This window comes from Scyliorhinus torazame, chromosome 8 (genome assembly GCF_047496885.1).
Source record: "Scyliorhinus torazame isolate Kashiwa2021f chromosome 8, sScyTor2.1, whole genome shotgun sequence".
In the NCBI taxonomy this organism is placed as follows: Eukaryota; Metazoa; Chordata; class Chondrichthyes; order Carcharhiniformes; family Scyliorhinidae; genus Scyliorhinus; species Scyliorhinus torazame.
In genome coordinates, this window is record NC_092714.1 from 253,255,945 (window position 1) to 253,279,793 (window position 23,849).

The following is a 23,849-nucleotide window of genomic DNA, read 5'->3' on the forward strand; positions in this document are numbered from 1 at the left end:
CTCTTTTTTAAGAATTCACAGATTCCACCATTTACCAATAAATTCCAGACCAAGTTTTACTATTCAGCATCTAGTAACTTGCTTTCCATTTTTAAGAATATCCCACCAAATTACGACGAATCAGCATCCAATAGCACTTTTTCCATGTTTTGAAATCCCACAAGATCCTCCCGTTTTGTTACTATCCCAGTTGGTGTTGTCCTGGATGGGAAGGTTCCCGAATAGAACCTTGTCTCAGAAGATCGTAAAGTTTTATATGCGGAGGAACACAGGACTGCTAATTGGGGTTTTAACAACTAGGAAACGTAAAAAGTTTGATTATTATATAATCCTTTAGTCCCCCTTAACTTCGCAAATATGCTGCCCCCGACAATGTCGGAGGCGACAATTTCCTTGATTCTAAAGCGAGACAAGGACCCACTGCAATGTGGATCGTACAGGCTGATTTTGCTCCTCAATGTGGATGCTAAGTTATTGGCAAAAGTGCTGGCCACGAGGATTGAGGACTGTGTCCCGGGGGTGATTCATGAGGACCAGACGGGATTCGTAAAGGGCAGGCAATTAAATACTAATGTGCGGCGGCTCTTAAACATGATAATGATGCCATCGGAGGAGGGAGAGGCGGAGCTATGGACGCGGAAAAGGCCTTTGACCAAGTAGAGTGGGAGTACCTCTGGGAGGTATTGCGCAGGTTTGGGTTCGGGGGAGGGTTTATTAGATGGGTTAAGCTCCTTTACAGCGCCCGGTGGCGAGTGTGGTGACGAACCGGCGGAGGTCGGAGTACTTTCGGCTGTACCGAGGAACGAGGCAGGGGTACCCCCTGTCCCCCCTGTTGTTTGCATTGGCGATCAAACCCTTGGTCATATCACTGAGAGAGTCTAATAAATGGAGGGGGGTGGTCCACGGGGGAGAAGAGCATCGGGTGTCGCTATACGCGGATGACCTGCTGCTGTACGTGGCGGACCCAATGGAGGGGATGGTGCAGGTCATGCAGACTCTGAGGGAGTTTGGGGAGTTCTCGGGCTATAAGCTCAATGTAGGGAAGAGTGAGCTTTTTGTATTACAGGCAGGGGACCAAGAAAGAGGGATAGGGGACCTACCGCTGAGGAGGGCGGTGGGGAGTTTTCGGTATCTGGGGATCCAGATAGCCAGGAGTTGGGGGGCCCTGCACAAATTGAAACTGACGAGGTTGGTGGACCAAATGGAGGTGGACTTCAAAAGATGGGACATGTTGCCGCTCTCGTTGGCGGGTAGAGTGCAGTCGGTCAAAATGGTAGTCCTTCCGAGGTTTTTGTTTGTGTTTCAGTGCCTTCCCATCGTGATCACCAAGGGCTTTTTCAAGAGAGTAGGTAGGAGTATTATGGGGTTTGTGTGGGCAAATAAGACCCCAAGGGTAAGGAGAGGGTTCCTGGAACGCAATAGGGACCGAGGAGGGTTGGCTCTGCCAAACCTAGGGAGCTACTACTGGGCAGCAAATGTGGCGATGATCCGCAAGTGGGTTATGGAGGGAGAGGGGGCGGCATGGTAGAGGATGGAAATGGCGTCCTGTAAAGGAACGAGCCTGGGGGCGTTGGTGACGGCACCGCTGCCGCTCTCGCCGACAAAGTATACCACAAGCCCGGTGGTGGCGGCAACGCTAAGGATCTGGGGTCAGTGGAGACGGCATAGGGGTGCAATGGGAGCATTGGTGTGGTCCCCGATCAGGGGTAACCACCGGTTTGTCCCGGGGAAGATGGACGGGGGTTTCCAGGGCTGGCATCGGGCGGGGATTAGAAGAATGGGGGACCTGTTCATTGACGGGACATTTGCGAGCCTAGGGGCATTGGAGGAGAAGTTTGAGTTACCCCCGGGAAATGCATTTAGATATATGCAGGTGAGGGCCTTTGTGAGGCGACAGGTCAGGGAATTCCCACTCCTCCCGGCATGAGAAATTCAAGACAGGGTGATATTCGGTGTATGGGTCGGGGAGGGCAAGGTTTCGGCAATACACCAAGAGATGAAAGAAGAGGGGGAAGTGCTAGCAGTGACGAATGTGATATAAAATAGTTACTTTAGAGATACTAGTTAATGTAATGTAGAAATAAGCCACTTTGATTCTGGCAGTTAGGGACAAAGGGATTTGAGACCGCATGGAAAAAGCAGGAAGAGGTGTGTCTATGAGAGTGATGCTGCATTGATAGGGGCCAGAGAAAGGGATTGGAAGTGAGCCAATCAGAATAGATCAAACAGGTCAGGAGGGATATAGGCTGACCTATGGGCGTCGAGTATGTGAAACTTGATACCATTTGAATTGATTTGCAGAGATCCCTTTGTTTCTTTGTTCATTCGCTTTCTGGGATATAGGAAACTGGATGTCTCTTATATTTCTATGAAATGAATCAAGCTTGCAAGCTAAATAAATAACTTCTTTTTACGTGCGAATCCATCTCAACTTTTATTGAGGCCAGACTGACAGAGAAAGAAATTTGGGAATCAACAGCAGAAGAGTTAAAGGGTAAATGGGAGGAGGAGTTGGGGGAGGAGATCGAGCAAGATTTGTGGGCTGATGCCCTAGGTAGGGTTAATTCCTCCTCCTCATGTGCCAGGCTCAGCCTGATACAATTTAAGGTGGTCCACAGAGCGCACTTGACGGGGGCGAGGTTGAGTAGGTTCTTTGGGGTAGAGGACAGATGTGGAAGGTGTTCAGGGAGTCCGGCGAACCATGTCCACATGTTTTGGTCATGCCCGGCACTGGAGGGGTTCTGGAGAGGAGTGGCGGGAGCAATATCTCAGGTGGTGAAAGTCCGGGTCAAGCTAAGCTGGGGGCTAGCAATATTCGGAGTAGTGGATGAGCCGGGAGTGCAGGAGGCGAAAGAGGCCGGAATTCTGGCCTTTGCATCCCTAGTAGCCCGGCGAAGGATCTTGCTATTGTGGAAGGAGGCAAAGCCCCCCAGCCTGGAGGCCTGGATAAACGACATGGCTGGGTTCATAAAGCTGGAGAGGATTAAGTAGGGGACGAGAGACTGTTTGAGGGGATGGATGAGCGGGAGATAACATGGAGGGTGGGGAAACTGGCACGTGCGGGCGCGAGCCAGTGTATAAAGCTATGTAAATATACCATTTTGCCATGTATATATCTTGCTCAGTGCGATTTTGTGTAATTTTGTTACGGGGGGGGGGTTATTGTTTGTAAGGGGGAAAAATTGTGTTGTTAAACATTTTTTAATAAATATATATATATTTTTAAACTTTGCAAATATACATAGACTTCAAGGATAGCACCCTGCTCTGAAACCAGAAGGAAGATGCCACTCAATTGATCTTACATAGATTTCTCCTCAAATTGCCCCAGGTGATGGTCACCTGAGTGTTTCCAAACTCCACTCTCAAACAGACACACTTCAAAATCTTCTTTCAAACAAAGCTTCTGCTCCACTGTTTTAATACTAAATCCAGCTCCAGCTTTTCCACCTCTCCTTTCAGGCTTCCGTTGTTTTAAAGCTTCTACGCAAACTCCGAGATCTTGCTACTAATTTCAACAATTATTTCAAATAATGTCCCTCAGGCTGTTGTAAGATATCACAAACCTTCGAACCACTTCAAATATCTTTCTGATTTCTTTTCATCTTTTCATCTTTTCAATTCCTTTTCATCTCCCTGTGACTTTACTGAACAGTATACTGTCCCAATCCCTGTTTTGTCCGTTCCTTTAACTTCAGACTTCCTGGAAACTTCTCTTCATTTCTCTACTTTACTTAACTAACCGTCCTTTAAATTTGTGGCACTGATTTTTCTTAACCATAATTCAACTTTATGTTTTTTCCTCTAGCAAAACTGAGAGAGATGTTCCCTCTCTAACTGCCTTTCACCAACTGCTGTGAATCCAGTTAAAACAAAAGCATTACTACCCTAAAGGTGCCCCTGGTTGCTAAGCAGCCATATTTTACTCCTCAAAACTTGTTTACTTTTCCCACCATAACTTCTCGTAGCACAATAGAAGCACAATTTTGAACTGACCCCAAACCTTCACACGTGCAAAACATTTGTCTAACATGAATCTAACTCGGTTTTATTCTTCTGACACAAAACTACTAAATTGAATGCACTTAAATCTATACCTTCTTGTATTTAACAATACAAATATAAATCAGATAAAACTCTGTTTTCCTGACACTTACCCATAATAAAGAAATAAATCAGGTCAGCAACTAATCATTATGATCTTTCTCCCAAGGCCAGTCCAACCATGAGAAATATCATGGGAGATTAACTAATAGGTTTAAAAACATGTGTTTTGTTGATGGACATCGTGTGCACTTGTTTGCATAGTTTGTTAATCCTTCCCAGCCTTCCTCTCCTCTCCCTTTCTCTCCCCATCCCTCCTTATCTGCCCTGACCTCTCTCCTCCTCACTCCTCCTAATCCCTCCACTGACCCTCACCCTTCCCCCCCCTCTCCATCACCCTCCCATTCACAGCTCACCTTTCCTCTTTCCTCGCCCAATGACTCCAATCCCCAGCCCTCACTTCTGCTTGCTCTCCCTCCTTTCCCTCGCCCATTCACCCCACCCCCTTCTCAACTCTCCATCTCCCCCAACACCTGCAGCCACCTCCCTACTGCTACGCTTCCCCTCCACAGCCCTTCCCTTCCCACCTCACTCCTTCCCACCCCTACCATTACCTCCACAACCCAACCCTCGTATCCCCTCTTCAAGCCAATCGTTATTGAGGGACCAATGTAAGAGGTCAAGATTCATGGGAAGGGACTTTTTGACCTCTCCTCCCAGCAGGATTTTCCAGCCCCATCAAAGTCGCCGGAACTGAACGGTTCGCCGTGTCTGGGAATCAACCACAGTGTGACTGGAAAATCCTGGCCTAAACTGTGGGATTTTATTGGAGTTACGCAAAGTAACATTGAAAGTAAGTCGGGAAATACTTACTGATGCCAGGCCTGAGTTTTCGAGCCTCAGGAGAGGGCAATGGAGAAGAAGATGAAGAGTTTTATAACTTCCAAGAGTGAGATTGTGTTTTGGTAAATAGCCCCACCCGGTTGCTGGGATCTTCCAATGCTGTCATTTTCTTCTCTGAATTTTGTTGCAGCAGAGGCTCTGTGTAGGATTTCCATCAAAAATTAAATTAGCTAGCACAGTGTTTCACAGTGGCAGGGTCCCGGGTTCGATTCTCGGCTGGGGTCACAGTGAGGAGTCTGCATGTTACCCCGTGTCTGCGTGGGTTTCCTCCGGGTGCTCCGGTTTCCTCCCACAAGTCCCGAAAGACGCGCTTGTTAGGTGAATTGGAAATTCTGAATTCTCCCTCCGTGTACCCGAACAGGCGTCGGAATGTGGCGACCAGGGGTTTTTCACAGTGACCTCATTGCAGTGTTAATGTAAGCCTACTTGTGACACTAATAAAGATTATTATTATTAATTATTCTTTTCTCTATCATGATGTTAATTTGGAAAAATATCTAATTTCCTTCAAACCTGCCACGCAACAATAACAACCAGTGCTACAAAAAACTACAACACTGGAGGGCAGTGTCGCCTTAGAAACCTGAGGAAACACAGTATTGTTGCACCCTGACAGCGCGCAAGCCTGCAACTCTGAGATCAGTGTTGGAAAGGAAGCAAGTAAAATTCAAAGCTCCCATTAGCCCCCACCCCACCCCCCCAACCCCCTCTCCACTGGTTCCCCTGCGTCCCACTCTCTCGATTTAGAAATTCTTGTTTCTAGTTTTTAAATCTCTCCTTTCCTCCCTGAGTGGCCGGCTGCCACCTTACATCTCTACATGCGTCATCCTCTCACCCAGATTCTCTTTGTCCCCTTAATCTTTCAACCTGTAGACTCTCTTTGCTTCCTTTGCTTGCCCATCGCCGCCTGCTCACTTCAACAAGTTCTAATCTCACTTCAACAACTCCTACTCTTCAGCATTTTTCCTACCTCTGTCTTGTTGCCCCCTCACCTCAATCACCGTCTGCAAAACTCTCCTCCCTCCATTCTCCACTCGTCCTTCGTCCTGTTTGAATCCCACGGGTGTTCTCTTTCTTTTCATTGGAATAAAAGGGACAGTGACAATGTGGCTATGACATTGGCTGAGTTGGGAATCATAGAATCATAGAATTGAATCGTAGAATTTATAGTGCGGAGGGAGGTCATTCAGCCCATCGGGTCTACAACGGCCCCTGAAAGACCACCCTACCTAAGCCCACACCTCCACCCTAACCTGTAACCCAGCAACCCTACATAACTTTTGGACACAACGGGGCAATTTTAGCGTGACCAACCTACCTAACCTGCACAGCTTTGGACTGTGGGAGGAAAGCGGAGCACCCGGAGGAAACCCACGCACACACGGGGACAACGTGCAGACTCCGCGCAGACAGTGACCCAGCCAGGAATCGAACCCAGGTCTCTGGCGCTGTGAAGCAACTGTGCTACCCACTGTGCTCCCATGCCACTCATTATGTAATAGGAATAGTAATAGCAATCAAAGAGTAATGGTCAGTAGATACTTTTCGGGTTGGAGGAAGATTTATGGAGGAGTTGCCCAGGGGTCGGAATTGGCACCCTTGCTTTTCCTGGTGTATATTCATAATTCAGATCTTGGACTGCAGGGGACAATTTCAAAGTTTGCGGATGACATAAAACCTGGAGGCATTGTAATATGTGAGGCCGACAATGTGGAACTTCAAAAGGACATGGACAAGTGGATGGAGTGGGTAGATATGTGGCAGATGACATTCAATACGGAGAAGTGGACTTCTGGTTGCGGCTATGCAGAGCTAAGTCGCACATTCGGCAGCTCCCGCTTGGAACGGACTTTTGGGCTCTTTTCAGGGCCCCCAATGGCATTTTTTCAACATTTCCCGGTGTGGGAAGAAGACTGCAACATTCCCCCGACAGTGTATGGCTTGGACCAGGAGCGGGGCCACTAAAAAAATGGTGATGAAGCCAAAGAAAGTGCGAGGGAAGAAGAGCAAGGTGGCGGTGGGCGGGGACCAGGCAGCGTGGATGCAGTGGGCGGAGGAGCAGCAGGAGGTTATCCAGCGCTGCTTCAGGGAGCTCAAAGCGGACCTGCTGGAGCCGATGAAGGCTTCTATTGATAAACTGCTGGAGACCCAGACGGCCCAGGGTGTGGCGATCCACGAGGTCCGACAAAAGATCTCAGATAACGAGGACGAGATCTTAGGCATAACGGTAAAGGTGGAGGCGCACGAGGCGCTCCACAAGAAATGGCAGAAACGGTTTGAGGAGATGGAGAATCAGTCGAGGCGGAAGAATCTGCGGATCCTGGGCGTCCCGAAGGGGCTGGAGGGGCCGGGCATGGGGCCTATGTGGTCACCATGTTAAACTCGCTGATAGGAGCGGGGTCCTTCCAGGAGTCCCTGGAGCTGGAAGGGGCCCATAGAGTGCTGGCGAGGAGGCCCAAGGCTAACGGGCCTCCGCGGGCAGTGCTGGTGAGGTTCCATCGGTTCGTCGATCGGGAGTGTGTGCTCAGGTGGGCCAAGAAAGAGAGGAGCAGCAGGTGGGAGTATGCGGAGGTTCAAATATATCAGGACTGGAGCGCGGAGGTGGCGAAGAAGAGGGCCGGGTACAATCGGGCGAAGGCGGTGCTGCACAGGAAGGGGGTGAAGTTTGGCATGTTGCAGCCGGCGCATCTGTGAGTTACCTACAAGGACCGGCACCATTATTTTGAGTCCCCGGAGGAGGCGTGGGCCTTTGTTCAGGCTGAGAAGCTGGACACAAACTGAGGGTCGGGATGGGGGGTCGGGCGTGGGGATGGTCGGGGATTGTTGTTGTTGTGTTACATTTTGAGGTGTGGGTGGTTAGGGTGGGTTGGGCACTGTTTTGGTTGGGTCTGTCGGGTGGGCTTTTGGACGGGGACAAGCAAACAGAGTAGGGGGTGGATGGCCGGTAGGGGGGAGGGTGAGGCCCAAGTCGGGGGTGAGGGGACTGGGCCTGTAAAAGGAACTGCGACAGAGGAGGCGGGGCCGGGCAGGTGGAAAGGGCAGGCTTTTTTCCCACGCTGAAGGCTGGAAGTGTCGGGGCCGGGGCGGGGAAGCGCGGGGTTTTTCCCGCGCTTGGGATGGAAGGGGGAGGCGGAGAGCCTGCTGGTGGGTAATGGAGGGGGAGGGGAAGTCTCACAATGGGAGGAGTCGAAGGAGAGGCGGGAGCGGCCGGGGTCAGCAGGAGTCAGCTGACTTGCGGGAGTGTAATGGGGGAGCATTGCAGCTTGGAGGGGTCCTAGCTGGGGGGGCGGGGTGGAGGGGGGGGGGGGGTGGAGAACCGGGTTGCTGCTGGTATGGTCAAGGGGGAGCTGGAGCAGAGGGGGTTTGGGACGGGGGTATGCCGCCCTGGGGAACGTGCCGGGCGTGGGGCACGGGTGCATGGCTGGCCAAGGAGGGGTTATGGCTAGTCGGCGGGGGAGGGGGGCGAGTAGCCCCCTGATCCAGCTAATAACCTGGAACGTAAGGGGACTGAAGGGGCCGTTTAAGCGGGCCCGGGTGTTCGTGCACCTGAAGGGGCTGAAGGCGGATGTGGTCATGCTCCAGGAGACACACCTGAAGGTGGCAGACCAGGTAAGACTGAGGAAGGGGTGGGTAGGTCAGGTGTTTCAATCGGGGCTGGATGCCAAAAATCAGGGGGCGGTGATCTTGGTGGGAAAGAGGGTGTCGTTTGAGGCGTTGAGCATTGTGACAGACAATGGCGGTAGGTACGTAATGGTAAGAACAAAAGAACAAACAAAGAACAAAGAAATGTACAGCACAGGAACAGGCCCTTCGGCCCTCCAAGCCCGTGCCGACCATGCTGCCCGACGAAACTACAATCTTCTACACTTCCTGGGTCCGTATCCTTCTATTCCCATCCTATTCATATATTTGTCAAGATGGCCCTTAAATGTCCCTATCGTCCCTGCTTCCACTACCTCCTCCGGTAGCGAGTTCCAGGCACCCACTACCCTCTGCGTAAAAAACTTGCCTCGTACATCTACTCTAAACCTTGCCCCTCTCACCTTAAACCTATGCCCCCTAGTAATTGACCCCTCTACCCTGGGGAAAAGCCTCTGACTATCCACTCTGTCTATGCCCCTCATAATTTTGTATACCTCTATCAGGTCTCCCCTCAACCTCCTTCGTTCCAGTGAGAACAAACCGAGTTTATTCAACCGCTCCTCATAGCTAATGCCCTCCATACCAGGCAACATTCTGGTAAATCTCTTCTGCACCCTCTCTAAAGCCTCCACATCCTTCTGGTAGTGTGGCGACCAGAATTGAACACTATACTCCAAGTGTGGCCTAACTAAGGTTCTATACAGCTGCAACATGACTTGCCAATTCTTATACTCAATGCCCCGGCCAATGAAGGCAAGCATGCCGTATGCCTTCTTGACTACCTTCTCCACCTGTGTTGCCCCTTTCAATGACCTGTGGACCTGTACTCCTAGATCTCTTTGACTTTCAATACTCTTGAGGGTTCTACCATTCACTGTATATTCCCTACCTGCATTAGACCTTCCAAAATGCATTACCTCACATTTGTCCGGATTAAACTCCATCTGCCATCTCTCCGCCCAAGTCTCCAGACAATCTAAATCCTGCTGTATCCTCCGACAGTCCTCATCGCTATCCGCAATTCCACCAACCTTTGTGTCGTCTGCAAACTTACTAATCAGACCAGTTACATTTTCCTCCAAATCATTTATATATACTACAAAGAGCAAAGGTCCCAGCACTGATCCCTGTGGAACACCACTGGTCACAGCCCTCCAATTAGAAAAGCATCCCTCCATTGCTACTCTCTGCCTTCTATGGCCTAGCTAGTTCTGTATCCACCTTGCCAGCTCACCCCTGATCCCGTGTGACTTCACCTTTTGTACTAGTCTACCATGAGGGACCTTGTCAAAGGCCTTACTGAAGTCCATATAGACAACATCTACTGCCCTACCTGCATCAATCATCTTAGTGACCTCCTCGAAAAACTCTATCAAGTTAGTGAGACACGACCTCCCCTTCACAAACCCGTGCTGCCTCTCACTAATACGTCCATTTGCTTCCAAATGGGAGTAGATCCTGTCTCGAAGAATTCTCTCCAGTAATTTCCCTACCACTGAAGTAAGGCTCACTGGCCTGTAGTTCCCGGGATTATCCTTGCTACCCTTCTTAAACAGAGGAACAACATTGGCTATTCTCCAGTCCTCCGGGACATCCCCTGAAGACAGCGAGGATCCAAAGATTTCTGTCAAGGCCTCAGCAATTTCCTCTCCAGCCTCCTTCAGTATTCTGGGGTAGATCCCATCAGGCCCTGGGACTTATCTACCTTAATATTTTTTAAGACACCCAACACCTCGTCTTTTTGGATCACAATGTGACCCAGGCTATCTACACCCCCTTCTCCAGACTCAACATCTGCCAATTCCTTCTCTTTGGTGAATACTGATGCAAAGTATTCATTTAGTGCCTCGCCAATTTCCTCTGGCTCCACACATAGATTCCCTTGCCTATCCTTCAGTGGGCCAACCCTTTCCCTGGCTACCCTCTTGCTTTTTATGTACGTGTAAAAAGCCTTGGGATTTTCCTTAACCCTATTTGCCAATGACTTTTCGTGACCCCTTCTAGCCCTCCTGACTCCTTGCTTAAGTTCCTTCCTACTTTCCTTATATTCCACGCAGGCTTCGTCTGTTCCCAGCCTTTTAGCCCTGACAAATGCCTCCTTTTTCTTTTTGACGAGGCCTACAATATCACTCGTCATCCAAGGTTCCCGAAAATTGCCGTATTTATCTTTCTTCCTCACAGGAACATGCCGGTCCTGTATTCCTTTCAACTGCCACTTGAAAGCCTCCCACATGTCAGATGTTGATTTGCCCTCAAACATCCGCCCCCAATCTATGTTCTTCAGTTCCCGCCTAATATTGTTATAATTAGCCTTCCCCCAATTTAGCACATTCATCCTCGGACCACTCTTATCCTTGTCCACCAGTACTTTAAAACTTACTGAATTGTGGTCACTGTTACCGAAATGCTCCCCTACTGAAACATCTACCACCTGGCCGGGCTCATTCCCCAATACCAGGTCCAATACCGCCCCTTCCCTAGTTGGACTGTCTACATATTGTTTTAAGAAGCCCTCCTGGATGCTCCTTACAAACTCCGCCCCGTCTAAGCCCCTGGCACTAAGTGAGTCCCAGTCAATATTGGGGAAGTTGAAGTCTCCCATCACCACAACCCTGTTGTTTTTACTCTTTTCCAAAATCTGTCTACCTGTCTGCTCCTCTATCTCCCGCTGGCTGTTGGGAGGCCTGTAGTATACCCCCAACATTGTGACTGCACCCTTCTTATTCCTGATCTCTACCCATATAGCCTCACTGCCCTCTGAGGTGTCCTCTCGCAGTACAGCTGTGATATTCTCCCGAACAAGTAGCGCAACTCCACCTCCCCTTTTACATCCCCCTCTATCCCGCCTGAAACATCTAAATCCTGGAACGTTTAGCTGCCAATCCTGCCCTTCCCTCAACCAGGTCTCTGTAATGGCAACAACATCATAGTTCCAAGTACTAATCCAAGCTCTAAGTTCATCTGCCTTACCCGTAATGCTCCTTGCATTAAAACATATGCACTTCAGGCCACCAGACCCGCTGTGTTCAGCAACTTCTCCCTGTCTGCTCTGCCTCAGAGCCACACTGTCCCTATTCCCTAGTTCTCCCTCAATGCTCTCACCTTCTGACCTATTGCTCCCGTGCCCACCCCCCTGCCATACTAGTTTAAACCTTCCTGTGTGACACCAGCAAACCTCGCGGCCAGGATATTTATGCCTCTCCGGTTTACATGCAACCCGTCCTTCTTATACAGGTCACACCTGCCCCTGAAGAGCTCCCAGTGGTCCAGATAATGGAAACCCTCCCTCCTACACCAGCTGTTTAGCCACGTGTTTAGCTGCTCTATCTTCCTATTTCTAGCCTCACTGGCACGTGGCACAGGGAGTAATCCCGAGATTACAACCCTCGAGGTCCTGTCTTTTAACTTTCTGCCTAGCTCCCTGAACTCCTGCTGCAGGACCTCATGCCCCTTCCTGCCTATGTCGTTAGTACCAATATGTACAACGACCTCTGCCTGTTTGCCCTCCCCCTTCAGGATGCCCTCTACCCGTTCGGAGACATCCTGGACCCTGGCACCAGGGAGGCAACATACCATCCTGGAGTCTCTTTCACGTCCACAGAAGCGCCTATCTGTGCCCCTGACTATAGAGTCCCCTATTACTATTACTCTTCTGCGCTTTGACCCTCCCTTCTGAACATCAGAGCCAGCCGTGGTGCCACTGCTCTGGCTGCTGCTGTTTTCCCCTGATAGGCTATCCCCCCCGACAGTATCCAAAGGGGTATATCTGTTCGAGAGGGGGACAATCACAGGGGATTCCTGCACTGACTGCCTTCCCTTTCTGGTGGTCACCCATTTCTCTGCCTGCACCTTGGGTGTGACCACATTTACATAACTGCGATCTATGACGCTTTCCGCCACCTGCATGCTCCTAAGTGCATCCAATTGCTGCTCCAACCGAACCATGCGGTCTGTGAGGAGCTCCAGTTGGGTGCACTTTCTGCAGATGAAGCCATCCGGGACGCTGGAAGCCTCCCGGACCTGCCACATCTCACAGTCAGAGCACAGCACCCCTCTAATTGACATTGCGTCAATTAATTAAAATTAAAATTAAAATTTGTCTTTTTTTTAAATATTTTAAAAAAAATTTCAAAGTTACTGTCAACTATCTGTTTCCTAGCACTAGATTTCTAATAGAAATGCGATAGCTAACTATAGTACTCTCCGATCTCTGGCTTAGATATCCCTCTAAATTATAATTAAGTTATTGTGTTTAATTAGTTACCAAATACTAGCCACTCTGGCCACAGCTTTTCTGTGATGTCACTTCAGTTTCCCCCCGACACACACAATTTGAAAAAAGGTATAAAAGTAAAAATAAGTAAAAATCACTTACTTACCTTCTGAGTGTCTTAGATGTTCTCAGGTTCTCTCGCTGACAGAGACTGCTCCTCCACCTCCGAACCTTGACCTGCACAATGCTAATAATATAATAATAATATAATATAATACCTCACACCAATGGGTCTTATTATTAGGTTAGAGGAGGAGGGCGGGTGGGAGACACTACACGTGTAGTGTCTCGGGTTTCCTCTCCACCAGAATTTATTGGTTGGGGGGGGGGGGGGGACTTCCCAGAGGTCCGCGGGTCGAACTTCCGGTTCCCGCCTTATATAAAAACAAATAAAACAGAAAAGAAGAACAGACACGGGACCAGGTAAGGGTTTTTAAATTCACTACTCACCTCCCAGAAGGTCCCTGCGCACCGCTGCCGCCGAAATCCGAAGTGGTAAGCTGCAAGGGGAGAGGGTGGTGCTGGTCAACATGTACGCCCCGAACTGGGACGATGCGGGTTTTATGCGGCTCATGTTGGGTCGGATCCCAGACTTGGAAGTGGGGGGCCTAATAATGGGGGCGGGGCCTTTAACACGGTGTTGGATCCGGCGCTGGATCGCTCCAGGTCTAGGACGGGTAGGAGGCTGGCGGCGGCTAAAGTGCTCAAGGGGTTTATGGACCTGATGGGAGGGGTGGACCCTTGGAGATTTGCAAGGCCGGGGGCTAGGGAATTTTCATTCTTCTCGCACGTTCATAAGGCATATTCCCGGATCGACTTTTTTGTTATGAGCAGGGGGCTGATAGCGAGAGTAGAGGATACTGAGTACTCGGTGATAGCCAATTCAGATCACGCCCCGCATTGGGTAGATCTAGAGCTGGGGGAGGAGAGGGACCAGCGCCGGCTGTGGCACTTGGAGGTGGGGCTGTTGGCCAGACAAGGAGGTGAGTGAGTGGGTCTGAGGAAGCATAGAGAGATACCTGGAGGCCAACGATAACGTGCAGATCCGAGTGGGGATGGTCTGGGAGGTGCTGAAGGCGGTGGTTAGGGGAGAGCTGATCTCCATTAGGGCCCACAAGGAGAGGAGAGAGCAGAGGGAGAGGGAGAGGCTGGTGGGGGAGAAGGTGAGGGTAGACAGGAGGTACGCGGAGATGCCGGAGGAGGGACTGTTGAGGGAGAGGCGTAGCCTCCAGGCCGAATTCGACCTGTTGACCACCAGGAAGGCGGAGGTGCAGTGGAGGAAGGCCCAGGGGGCGATTTATGAATATGGGGAAAAGGCAAGTCGGATGCTGGCGCATCAGCTTCGGAAGCGGGATGCAGCTAGGGAGATCGGGGGAGTTAAGGATAAGGGATGCAGTGTGGTGCGGAGTGGGGTTGGCATCAAGGGACTTTTATGAGGAACTGTATCGGTCCGAGCCTCCACTGGAGGAGGGAGGGATGGGCTGCTTTCTGGACCAACTGAAGTTCCCGAAGATGGAGGAGGGACTGGTGGCGGGATTAGGGGCCCCGATTGGGTTGGAGGAGCTGGCCAAAGGGATAGGGAGCATGTAGGCGGGGAAGGCACCGGGGCCAGACGGTTTCCCGGTCGAATTTTACAAAAAATATGTGGACCTGTTGGGCCTGTAACTGGTTCGGACCTTCAAAGAGGCAAGGGAGGGGGGGAGGGGGGGTGTTTCCCCCGACGATGTCCCGGACACTGATCTCCTTGATCCTGAAGCGGGACAAGGATCCCCTGCAGTGTGGGTCTTACAGGCCGATTTTGTTGCTAAACGTAGATGCCAAGATGCTGGCGAAGGTCTTAGCCACGAGAATTGAGGATTGTGTGCCGCAGGTCATCCACGAAGACCAGACGGGGTTCGTGAAGGGGAGGCAGTTGAACGCGAATGTGCGGAGGCTCCTGAACGTTATTATGATGCCGGCGAGGGAAGGGGAGGCGGAGATGGTGGTGGCGATGGACGCTGAGAAAGCCTTCGATAGGGCAGAGTGGGGGTACTTGTGGGAGGTGCTGAAGAGGTTCGGGTTTGGGGAGGGGTTCGTCAGGTGGGTTAGGCTGTTGTACGAGGTCCCGATGGCGAGTGTGGCCACGAACAAGAGGAGGTCGGAGTACTTTCGGTTGCATCAAGGGACGAGGCAGGGGTGTTCCCTGTCCCCCCTGCTCTTCGCACTGGTGATTGAACCCCTGGCTATGGCACTGAGGGAGTCGAGGAACCGGAGGGGGCTGGTGCGGGGTGGGGAGGAGCATAGGGTGTCGCTCTACGCGGACGACTTGCTACTATATATGGCGGACCCGGTGGGGGGAATGCCGGAGGTAATGAGGATCCTCAGGGAGTTCGGGGATTTCTCAGGGTACAAGCTCAACATGGGGAAGAGCAAGTTGTTTGTGGTTCATCCAGGGGACCAGGAGAGGGGGATTGGCGAGCTCCCACTAAAAAGGGAGGAGAGGAGTTTCAAGTATTTGGGGGTCCAGGTGGCCAGGAGCTGGGGGGCCCTGCATAGACTTAATTCCACGAGGTTGGTGGAGCAAATGGAGGAGGAGTTTAAGAGGTGGGACGCGTTGCCGCTGTCCTTGGCGGGTAGGGTGCAGTCAGTCAAGATGACGGTGCTCCCAAGGTTTTTGTTCCTGTTCCAGTGCCTCCCCATTCTTATCCCGAAGGCCTTCTTTAGGCCGGTCAACAGGAGCATAACGGGGTTTGTGTGGGCGCGAGGGACTCCGAGGGTGAGAAGGGTGTTCCTGGAGCGGAGTTGGGATGGGGGGGGGGGGCTGCCGCTTCCCAATCTCGGTGGGTACTACTGGGCCGCCAATGCGGCGATGGTGCGCAAATGTATGATGGAGGGGGAGGGGGCAGCATGGAAGAGGCTGGAGACGGCGCCTTGTGAGGGTACAAGTCTGGAGGCACTGGCAACGGCGCCGCTGCCGCTCCCTCCAATGAGGTCTACCACGAGCCCGGTGGTGGCAGCTGCCCTCAAAATTTGGGGGCAATGGAGGCTGCACAGGGGGGAAGTGGAGGCCTCGGTGTGGACCCCGATACGGGGGAACCACCGGTTTGTCCCAGGGAGAATAGATGGAGGGTTTTCGGGGTGGCATAGGGCAGGGATAAGAAGGTTGGGGGACCTGTTTGTTTATGGGAAGTTCGCGAGCCTGGGAGAAGTACGGGCTCCCCCCGGGGAATACCTTTAGGTAGCTACAGGTAAGGGCGTTTGCCAGGCGGCAAGTGGTGGAATTCCCACTGCTGCCGCCACGCACGGTACAGGACAGGGTGCTCTCAGGAATGTGGGTTGGAGAGGGTAAGGTACCAGGTGATGCAGGAGGAGGAGGAGGCCTCGGTGGAGGAGCTGAAAGGTAAGTGGGAGGAGGAGCTGGGGGAGGAGATCGAGGAGGGGACGTGGGCAGATGCCCTCGGGAGGGTGAACTCTTCCTCTTCGTGCGCGAGGCTCAGCCTCATACAGTTTAAGGTGCTGCACAGGGCACACATGACCGGGACAAGGATGAGCCGGTTTCTGGGGAGTGAGGACAGGTGTGTTAGGTGCTCAGGGAGCCCAGCAAACCACACCCATATATTCTGGGCATGCCCAGCGCTGGAGGAATTTTGGAAGGGCGTGGCGAGGATAGTGTCGAGGGTGGTAGGATCCAGGGTCAAACCGGGCTGGGGGCTCGCAATATTTGGGGTGGCAGAGTAGCTGGGATTGCAGGAGGCAAAAGAGGCCGGTATTCTGGCCTTTGCGTCCCTGGTAGACCGGCAAAGGATTCTTGTTCAGTGGAAGGATGTGAGGTCCCCAAGCGTGGAATCCTGGATCAACGATATGGCGGGGTTTATTAAATTGGAGAGGGTGAAATTTGCCTTAAGGGGATCGGTGCAAGGGTTTTTTCAGGCGGTGGCAACCGTTCTTAGACTTCCTGGCAGAACAGTAGACAATGGTCAGCAGCAGCAGCCCGGGGGGGGGGGGGGGGGGGGGGGGGGGGTTCTATTTTATTTTTGGGTGTCTATACTGGGGATCTGAAGGGGTGTATATATTTGCTATGTTTGCTATGTGTTTAGGCGGGTGTTAATTTATTATTTATGTATAGGGGGGAGGGGGCACTGGGTTGTTTTGTTTTGTATTTAATTCTATTGGGTTCCTTTTACATTTTGTTGTCGATATTTTGTGAAAACTTTGATAAAAAATTTTTTTTTTGAAAAATCCGGAGAAGAACATAGCAGACAATATGAAACCAGGAGTAAAATTCTTCAGGGGGTGCAGGAGCAGTGGGACCTGGGTGGCTATGTGCAGAGATCATTGAATGTCACAGGGCAGGTGGAGAGAGCAGGTAACAAAGCATGTAATAGTCTGAGTTTTATTAATAGGGTCACAGAATACAAGTGCAAGGAGGTTATGCTGAACTTATACAAGACACTAGTTAGATCTCAGCTGGAGTATTGTGTACAGTTCAGGGTGCCACAGTATCTGGACGCATTGGAGAGAGTGCAGAAGAGGTTTACAAGAATGGTTCCAGCGATGGGAAACTCAGTTCTGAGGATAGGTTGGAGAGGCTGGGGCTGTTCTCCTTGGAGAGAAGAAGGCTGAGAGGATATTTGATGAGAGATGTTCAGAGTCACGAGGGGGCTGGACAGAGTAGATAGAGAGAAACTGTTCTGGCTGGTAAAAGGATCAAAACCGAGAGGGCACAGATTTAAAATGATTTGTAAAACATGTAAATGTGATGTGAGAAACACCTTTTTCGCACAGCGAGTGGTGTACAATGCACTGCCTGTAAGCCTGGTGGAGGCAGGTTCAATCGAGGCATTCAAGAGGGCGTTGATTGATGACTTGAATAGAAACAGTGTGCAGAGGGATGGGGAAAAGGCACTAAGTTTAATAATTCTCATTTGGACAGCAGGTGTAGACTCGATGGGTGAATGGCCTCTTTTTGCACTGCAACAATTCTCTGGTTCTGTGATACGTTCTTTTTACATGTCAGAGATATAAATGCAAGTTGGTGAGAATCAGGCTAGAAAATGGATGGAGGAATAACATTTGTTGAAAAGAAGCTTTACTGCTCCCAGCAAAAGAAATGAAGTGGAGCCAGCCATAAGCAGGTGCGAATGCCCAAAATTGCTGAAATGTCATTCATATTGTTAGGGCAAATACATTGTTGACTGCTCAAAAACAGCAATTATATGAGAAATTGTTTGCGATTACTTCAAATTTGTGTGCTCATAGGACCTCCTACTGTTCAATATTTTAGTGGGATTGGAGCCTTCTATTAAAATTAATGTTAAGTGGCAGCACGGCGGCGCAGTGGTTAGAACTTGAGCCTCACGGTGCCGAGGTCCCAGGTTCGATCCCGGCTCTGGGTCACTGTCCGTGTGGGGTTTGCACATTCTCCCCGTGTTTGCGTGGGTTTCACCCCCACAACCCAAAGATGTGCAGGCGAGGTGGATTGGCCACACTAAATTGCCCCTTAATTGGAAAAATGAATTGGGTACTCTAAATTTATTAAAAAATATGAATGATAAAGAAATATACAAATGTTTTCGGCATTCATCGGCTGGTGTGATCAACAATAGAGTAGAATGTTTACAGTGCGGGGTGGCCACAATGGCGGACCTCACTGGCTGGCTGCGGGAATGGAGAATCCAGCTGCCGGCCGGGATGTGCCATGCCGGAAAATAGGGCTGGCGGGATGGAGAATCCCAACCAAAAGATTCTGCTGAAGAACAAAACAAAAGCATTTTTTGTTACCTTTAATGAACTCAGGACATCGCAAAGTGCTTTACACCCAATTAAGTCCTTCTAAAATGTAATTACTGTTATAATGTAGAAAAAGTGGAGCCAATTGGGCGGCACGGTAGTACAGTGGGTAGCATTGTTGCTTCACAGCGCCAGGGTCCCGGGTTCGATTCCAGGATTGGGTCGCTGTCTGTGCGGAGTCTGCACGTTCTCCCCGTGTCTGCGTGGGTTTCCTCCGGGTGCTCCGGTTTCCTCCCACAAGTCACGAAAGACGTGCTGTTGGATGAATTGGACATTCAGAACTCTCCCTCCGTGTACCCAAACTGGCGCCGAGGGGCTTTTCACTGTAATCTCATTGCAGTGTTTATGTAAGCCAACTTGTGACACAATATAAAGATTATTATTATTATTTATACATAGAAAGCTCCCATGAGCAGCGCTGCAATAATGTCCACATAATTTGCTTTTACTGATGTTGGGAAAGGGACAAATATTGGAGAGGGTCCTGGGAGAATTCCCCTGTTCCTCTTTGGAAAAGTGCCGAGGAATCTATGGGGAGGTGACATCTGCTGGAGGAGCAGGACGGTCAAATATGCGAGAACTTGCAATGTTCTGCTCATCAATTATGTATCTCGTGGCACCCGGGCAGATATTCATTCTTCCGTTCTGCCCCTTTGCCTGGATTCTACGCCGCTGCCGGTAGCGGTGTTTCCTATGAGGCGGAGAATCCGGCGTCCAGGGTAAAAACGTGATCGCCACCCGGCGCAGATCCCTTTGCTATGCTCCTGCCACATTCGCTAGTGGTTCATACCCACGTGCCAGTGAGAGGATGCAAACGGTCTGAATGTCCCTTTTGCATCCACCTAGCGGGTCAGGAACCAAATTCTCCGGGCCCTCACGATTCCCCGGTCTTCTGGGCCGGGGTTCACGTGGCCCTGTCGTGGTGGACTGCACCGTGGACCAACAGGGTAATCCCTTAAGCCAATTGCCCCAAAGCCCACCCGAGGCCAACTCTCCTCCCACCCACTCTCCTCCCACCCACTGCTACTCAAAAATCAAGGGCGCCTACCGTTCCATCCCCCGACCGCACTTTGGGAAATCAGACCATAAGACGGTGCTCCTTCTCCCGGCATACAAGCAGAAACTCAAGCGGGAGAATCCAGCTAAGAAGGTTGTGCAGTGCTGGTCCGAGGAGACAGAAGAGCTCTTACGTGACTGCTTAGAGACAGTGGACTGGTCCATATTTAAGAACTCAGCGACCAACTTAAATGAGTATGCCACCACCGTCACAGACTTCATCAGCAAATGTGTGGACGACTGCGTGCCAAAGAAAGCAGTACGTGCGTTCCCCAACCGGAAACCATGGCTCAACCGCGAGATTGACTCCCTACTGAAGGGCAGATCTGAGGCGTTCAAGGCAGACGACCCTGACCTATACAAGAAATCCAGGTACGACCTCAGCAAAGCCATCCGGAATGCCAAGAGAGAATATCAAACCAAGCTAGAGTCACAGACAGACTCTCGGCGGTTGTGGCAAGGACTAAACAACATAACGGGCTACAAAGCGAAGCCGAACAGTATCTCTGGCAGCAGCGCACCCCTCCCCGATGAACTCAATGCATTCTATGCTCGGTTCGAGCAGGTAACCAACAATCCGCTGGCGAGTGCCCCAGCAGCCCATAGTTCACCCATACCCACCATCACAGCTTCTGAAGTCAGATTGGCCTTCCTGAAAGTGAACCCTTGGAAGGCGACGGGCCCAGACGGGATCCCTGGTCGTGCACTCAGAGCCTGCGCGGACCAGCAGGCGGAGGTATTCACGGACATCTTTAACCTGTCCCTACTCCACTCCGAGGTCCCCACCTGCTTCAAGAAGACCACCATCATACCGGTACCAAAGAAGAACCAAGCAACGTGCCTCAATGACTACCGACCAGTGGCCCTGACTTCAGTCGTAATGAAGTGCTTCGAGAGGTTGATCATGAAGCGCATCACCTCCATACTCCCAGAACACCTTGATCCACTGCAATTCGCATACCGCTGCAACCGGTCCACATCAGACACCATTTCCCTGGCCCTACACTCATCCCTAGAGCATCTCGAAAACAAGGACTCCTACATTAGACTCTTATTTATTGACTACAGCTCCGCCTTCAACACCATAATCCCAGCCAAGCTCATATCAAAGCTCCAAAACCTAGGGCTTGGCTCCCCACTCTGCAACTGGATCCTCGATTTTCTGACCAACAGACCACAATCAGTAAGAATGAATAACAACACCTCCTCCACAATAGTCCTAAACACCGGCCCCCCGCAAGGCTGCGTACTTAGCCCCCTACTCTACTCCCTGTACACACACGACTGCGTGGCAAAACTTGGTTCCAACTCCATCTACAAGTTTGCTGACGATACAACCATAGTGGGCCGGATCTCGAATAACGATGAGTCCGAATACAGGAGGGAGATAGAGAACCTAGTGGAGTGGTGTAGCGACAACAATCTCTCCCTCAATGCCAGCAAAACTAAAGAACTGGTAATTGACTTCAGGAAGCAAAGTACTGTACACACCCCTGTCAGCATCAACGGGGCCGAGGTGGAGATGGTTAGCAGTTTCAGATTCCTAGGGGTGCACATCTCCAAAAATCTGTCCTGGTCCACCCACGTCGATGCTACCACCAAGAAAGCACAACAGCGTCTATACTTCCTCAGGAAACTAAGGAAATTCGGCATGTCCACATTGACTCTTACCAACTTTTACAGATGCACCATAGAAAGCATCCTATCGGGCTGCATCACAGCCTGGTATGGCAACTGCTCGGCCCAGGACCGCAAGAAACTTCAGAGAGTTGTGAACACCGCCCAGTCCATCACACGAACCTGCCTCCCATCCATTGACTCCATCTACACCTCCCGCTGCCTGGGGAAAGCGGGCAGTATAATCAAAGATCCCTCCCACCCGGCTTACTCACTCTTCCAACTTCTTCCATCGGGCAGGAGACACAGAAGTCTGCGAACACGCACGAACAGACTCAAAAACAGCTTCTTCCCCACTGTCACCAGACTCTTATGGACTGATTTCATTAACCCTACACCCTGTATGCTTCATCCGATGCCAGTGCTTTTGTAGTTACATTGTTGTGTTGCCCTATTATGTATTTTCTTTTATTCCCTTTCCTTCCCATGTACTTAATGATCTGTTGAGCTGCTCGCAGAAAAATACTTTTCACTGTACCTCGGTACACGTGACAATAAACAAATCCAATCCAATCCAATCCAATTCCTTGCTCTTGTCGCGCCCTAAATAAAGTTACTCCCAGAGATCCCCTAGCACAATAGCACACTGGTTAGCACTGTTGCTTCACAACGCCTGGGTCCCAGGTTCAATTCCCGGCTTGGGTAACTGTCTGTGCGGAGCCTGCATGTTCTCCGCGTATCTTCGTGGGTTTCCTCCGGGTGCTCCGGTTTCCTCCCACAAGTCCCGAAAGACGTGCAGGTTAGGTAATTTGGACATTCTGAATTCTCCCTATGTGCACCTGAACCCTATGTTAACACCACTCTGATCCTTGAGCTGCAAGCTATTCATTCATTTACCTTAGTGGTCTGTGATTGACAGTTTCTACAAACCTTTTTCATGGTTCAGTAACTCTGAGGTGCTCTGATCACAATGTTTATAAACATCCACTTCAAAGTGAGTTAAGTGCTGTCAATTTCCAGCTGAGCACTACAAAATCACTCAAGGATGAAAGAGGGTGATTGGAATGCACTGGACTCTCTTTGAAGTTGAGATTTGGTTGATGTTTGTAAACATTGAAGTGGTTGATGTTTGTAAACATTGTGGTTACAGCACTTCAGAGTTACTGAACCATGGAAAAGATGAATGAAGCAAGACACACAGCTGTGTGTGGAAGTTGCCAATCACATCCCAGGAAGGAAAATGAATGAATGGCTTGCAGCTCAAGGATCTGAGGGGTTCAAATACAGCTCACTGATTTACTTTTTCCAGGAATTGACATGTGGTGCTCCCTCTGTCTGAGCCAGCAGGTAATTGCCCAGGTGAGTGTTATGACAGCAATTCTTTTCACTTCCCATGTCTGGACTGCTCTCTAGCTTCCAAACAGGGATCTGACGGGGGTCCCTTTATTTATAAGTCACTGGGGGAGTGTCCCTTTAGTTAGGGGGCACCTGGGGGGGGGGGGGGGGGTCTCCCTATTCAGGGGCCCCTGTGGAGTTGTCCTTATTTAGGGGGTCCCTGTGGGGAGGGGGCTTTTTTTGAGGGAACCCTGTGGGGATCCCCCTATTTTGGGGGGCTCGAGGGGAGCTACAGCAATTTGGGGGGTGTCTAGGCGGGACCCCCCCTATTTAGGGGGCCTCTGGGGGGCCTCCTCCCATTCACGGTGTCTCTGGGGGGGGTCCCTCAATTTAAGCTTTTAAGCCACCATGAAAGTCAGGAGAGCAAGCTTCCAAAATAATTTCCCGCCGTCAGGAAACTGATTTTTGGCCACCCACCAAATCTTGCTCCCTCTCTCCACGATTCCCACTGCCGACGGGAGTGGAATGGTCCACCCTATTCGTCCACCTGAGGGTGCCAACGGGCTGCTGCCTCCTCTGAAAGCTGACAACTCCCACAGTGCAGCACTTCCTCAGTATGGCACTGAAACGCCAAGCTGGATTAGATGTCCAAGTGGCATAGACCTTGAACCCACTGTCCTTTGGCACTGCGGACTGCCGCCAACTGAACCATGACTGCCATTTTAAACCACGGCTGAAGAAAGAGGGAACATCGAAGGAATGGACAGAAGTGCAACAAAAGAAAACACAATATGGAAAAATGAGTATTGGCGCAAGTGACAGAGTAACCCAGCATTTCACTCCCCCTCTAATGGCTGTTGAAATGGGGGGGGGGGCGATATCTAAATGTGAAGGTTGTAACTCATGAAGTTTTTCAAAATGGTGACAAGTGCTCAAACGTCTGTTTGAGAAAGAGGAATTAATGATCCAAATGACAAGTGACTAAAATTGTTAAATGGCCCTTTCTGTCGGGTAAATAGACAAACAGGACCTGTAGGGCATGATCTAATGGCCGTGCCTCACAAGGTCTAACGAGACCTCACGGGGCATCGTGATCCGGATCCCGTCCAGAATGGGTGGGATCCATAATTGGCAAATTTGCATATTAAAGTGAACAGCTAGTCTCACTTCGATATACGCTTGCCGATCGACCCAAGATGTTGGGATTGAA

The 23,849-nt window shown here is 50.7% G+C and overlaps 1 protein-coding gene across 1 annotated transcript in view; it reads right to left on the reverse strand.

Moving 5' to 3' along the window:
• The window catches only part of ocstamp (osteoclast stimulatory transmembrane protein), a 30,928-nt gene extending 17,895 nt beyond the window's left edge, over positions 1–13,033 (reverse strand). Inside the window, exon 1 of the mRNA XM_072515144.1 lies at positions 12,969–13,033. The gene's annotated coding sequence lies outside the window, so the exon portion shown is untranslated. The remainder of the gene's footprint in view (positions 1–12,968) is intronic.
• Between the last annotated feature and the right edge of the window lie 10,816 nt (positions 13,034–23,849).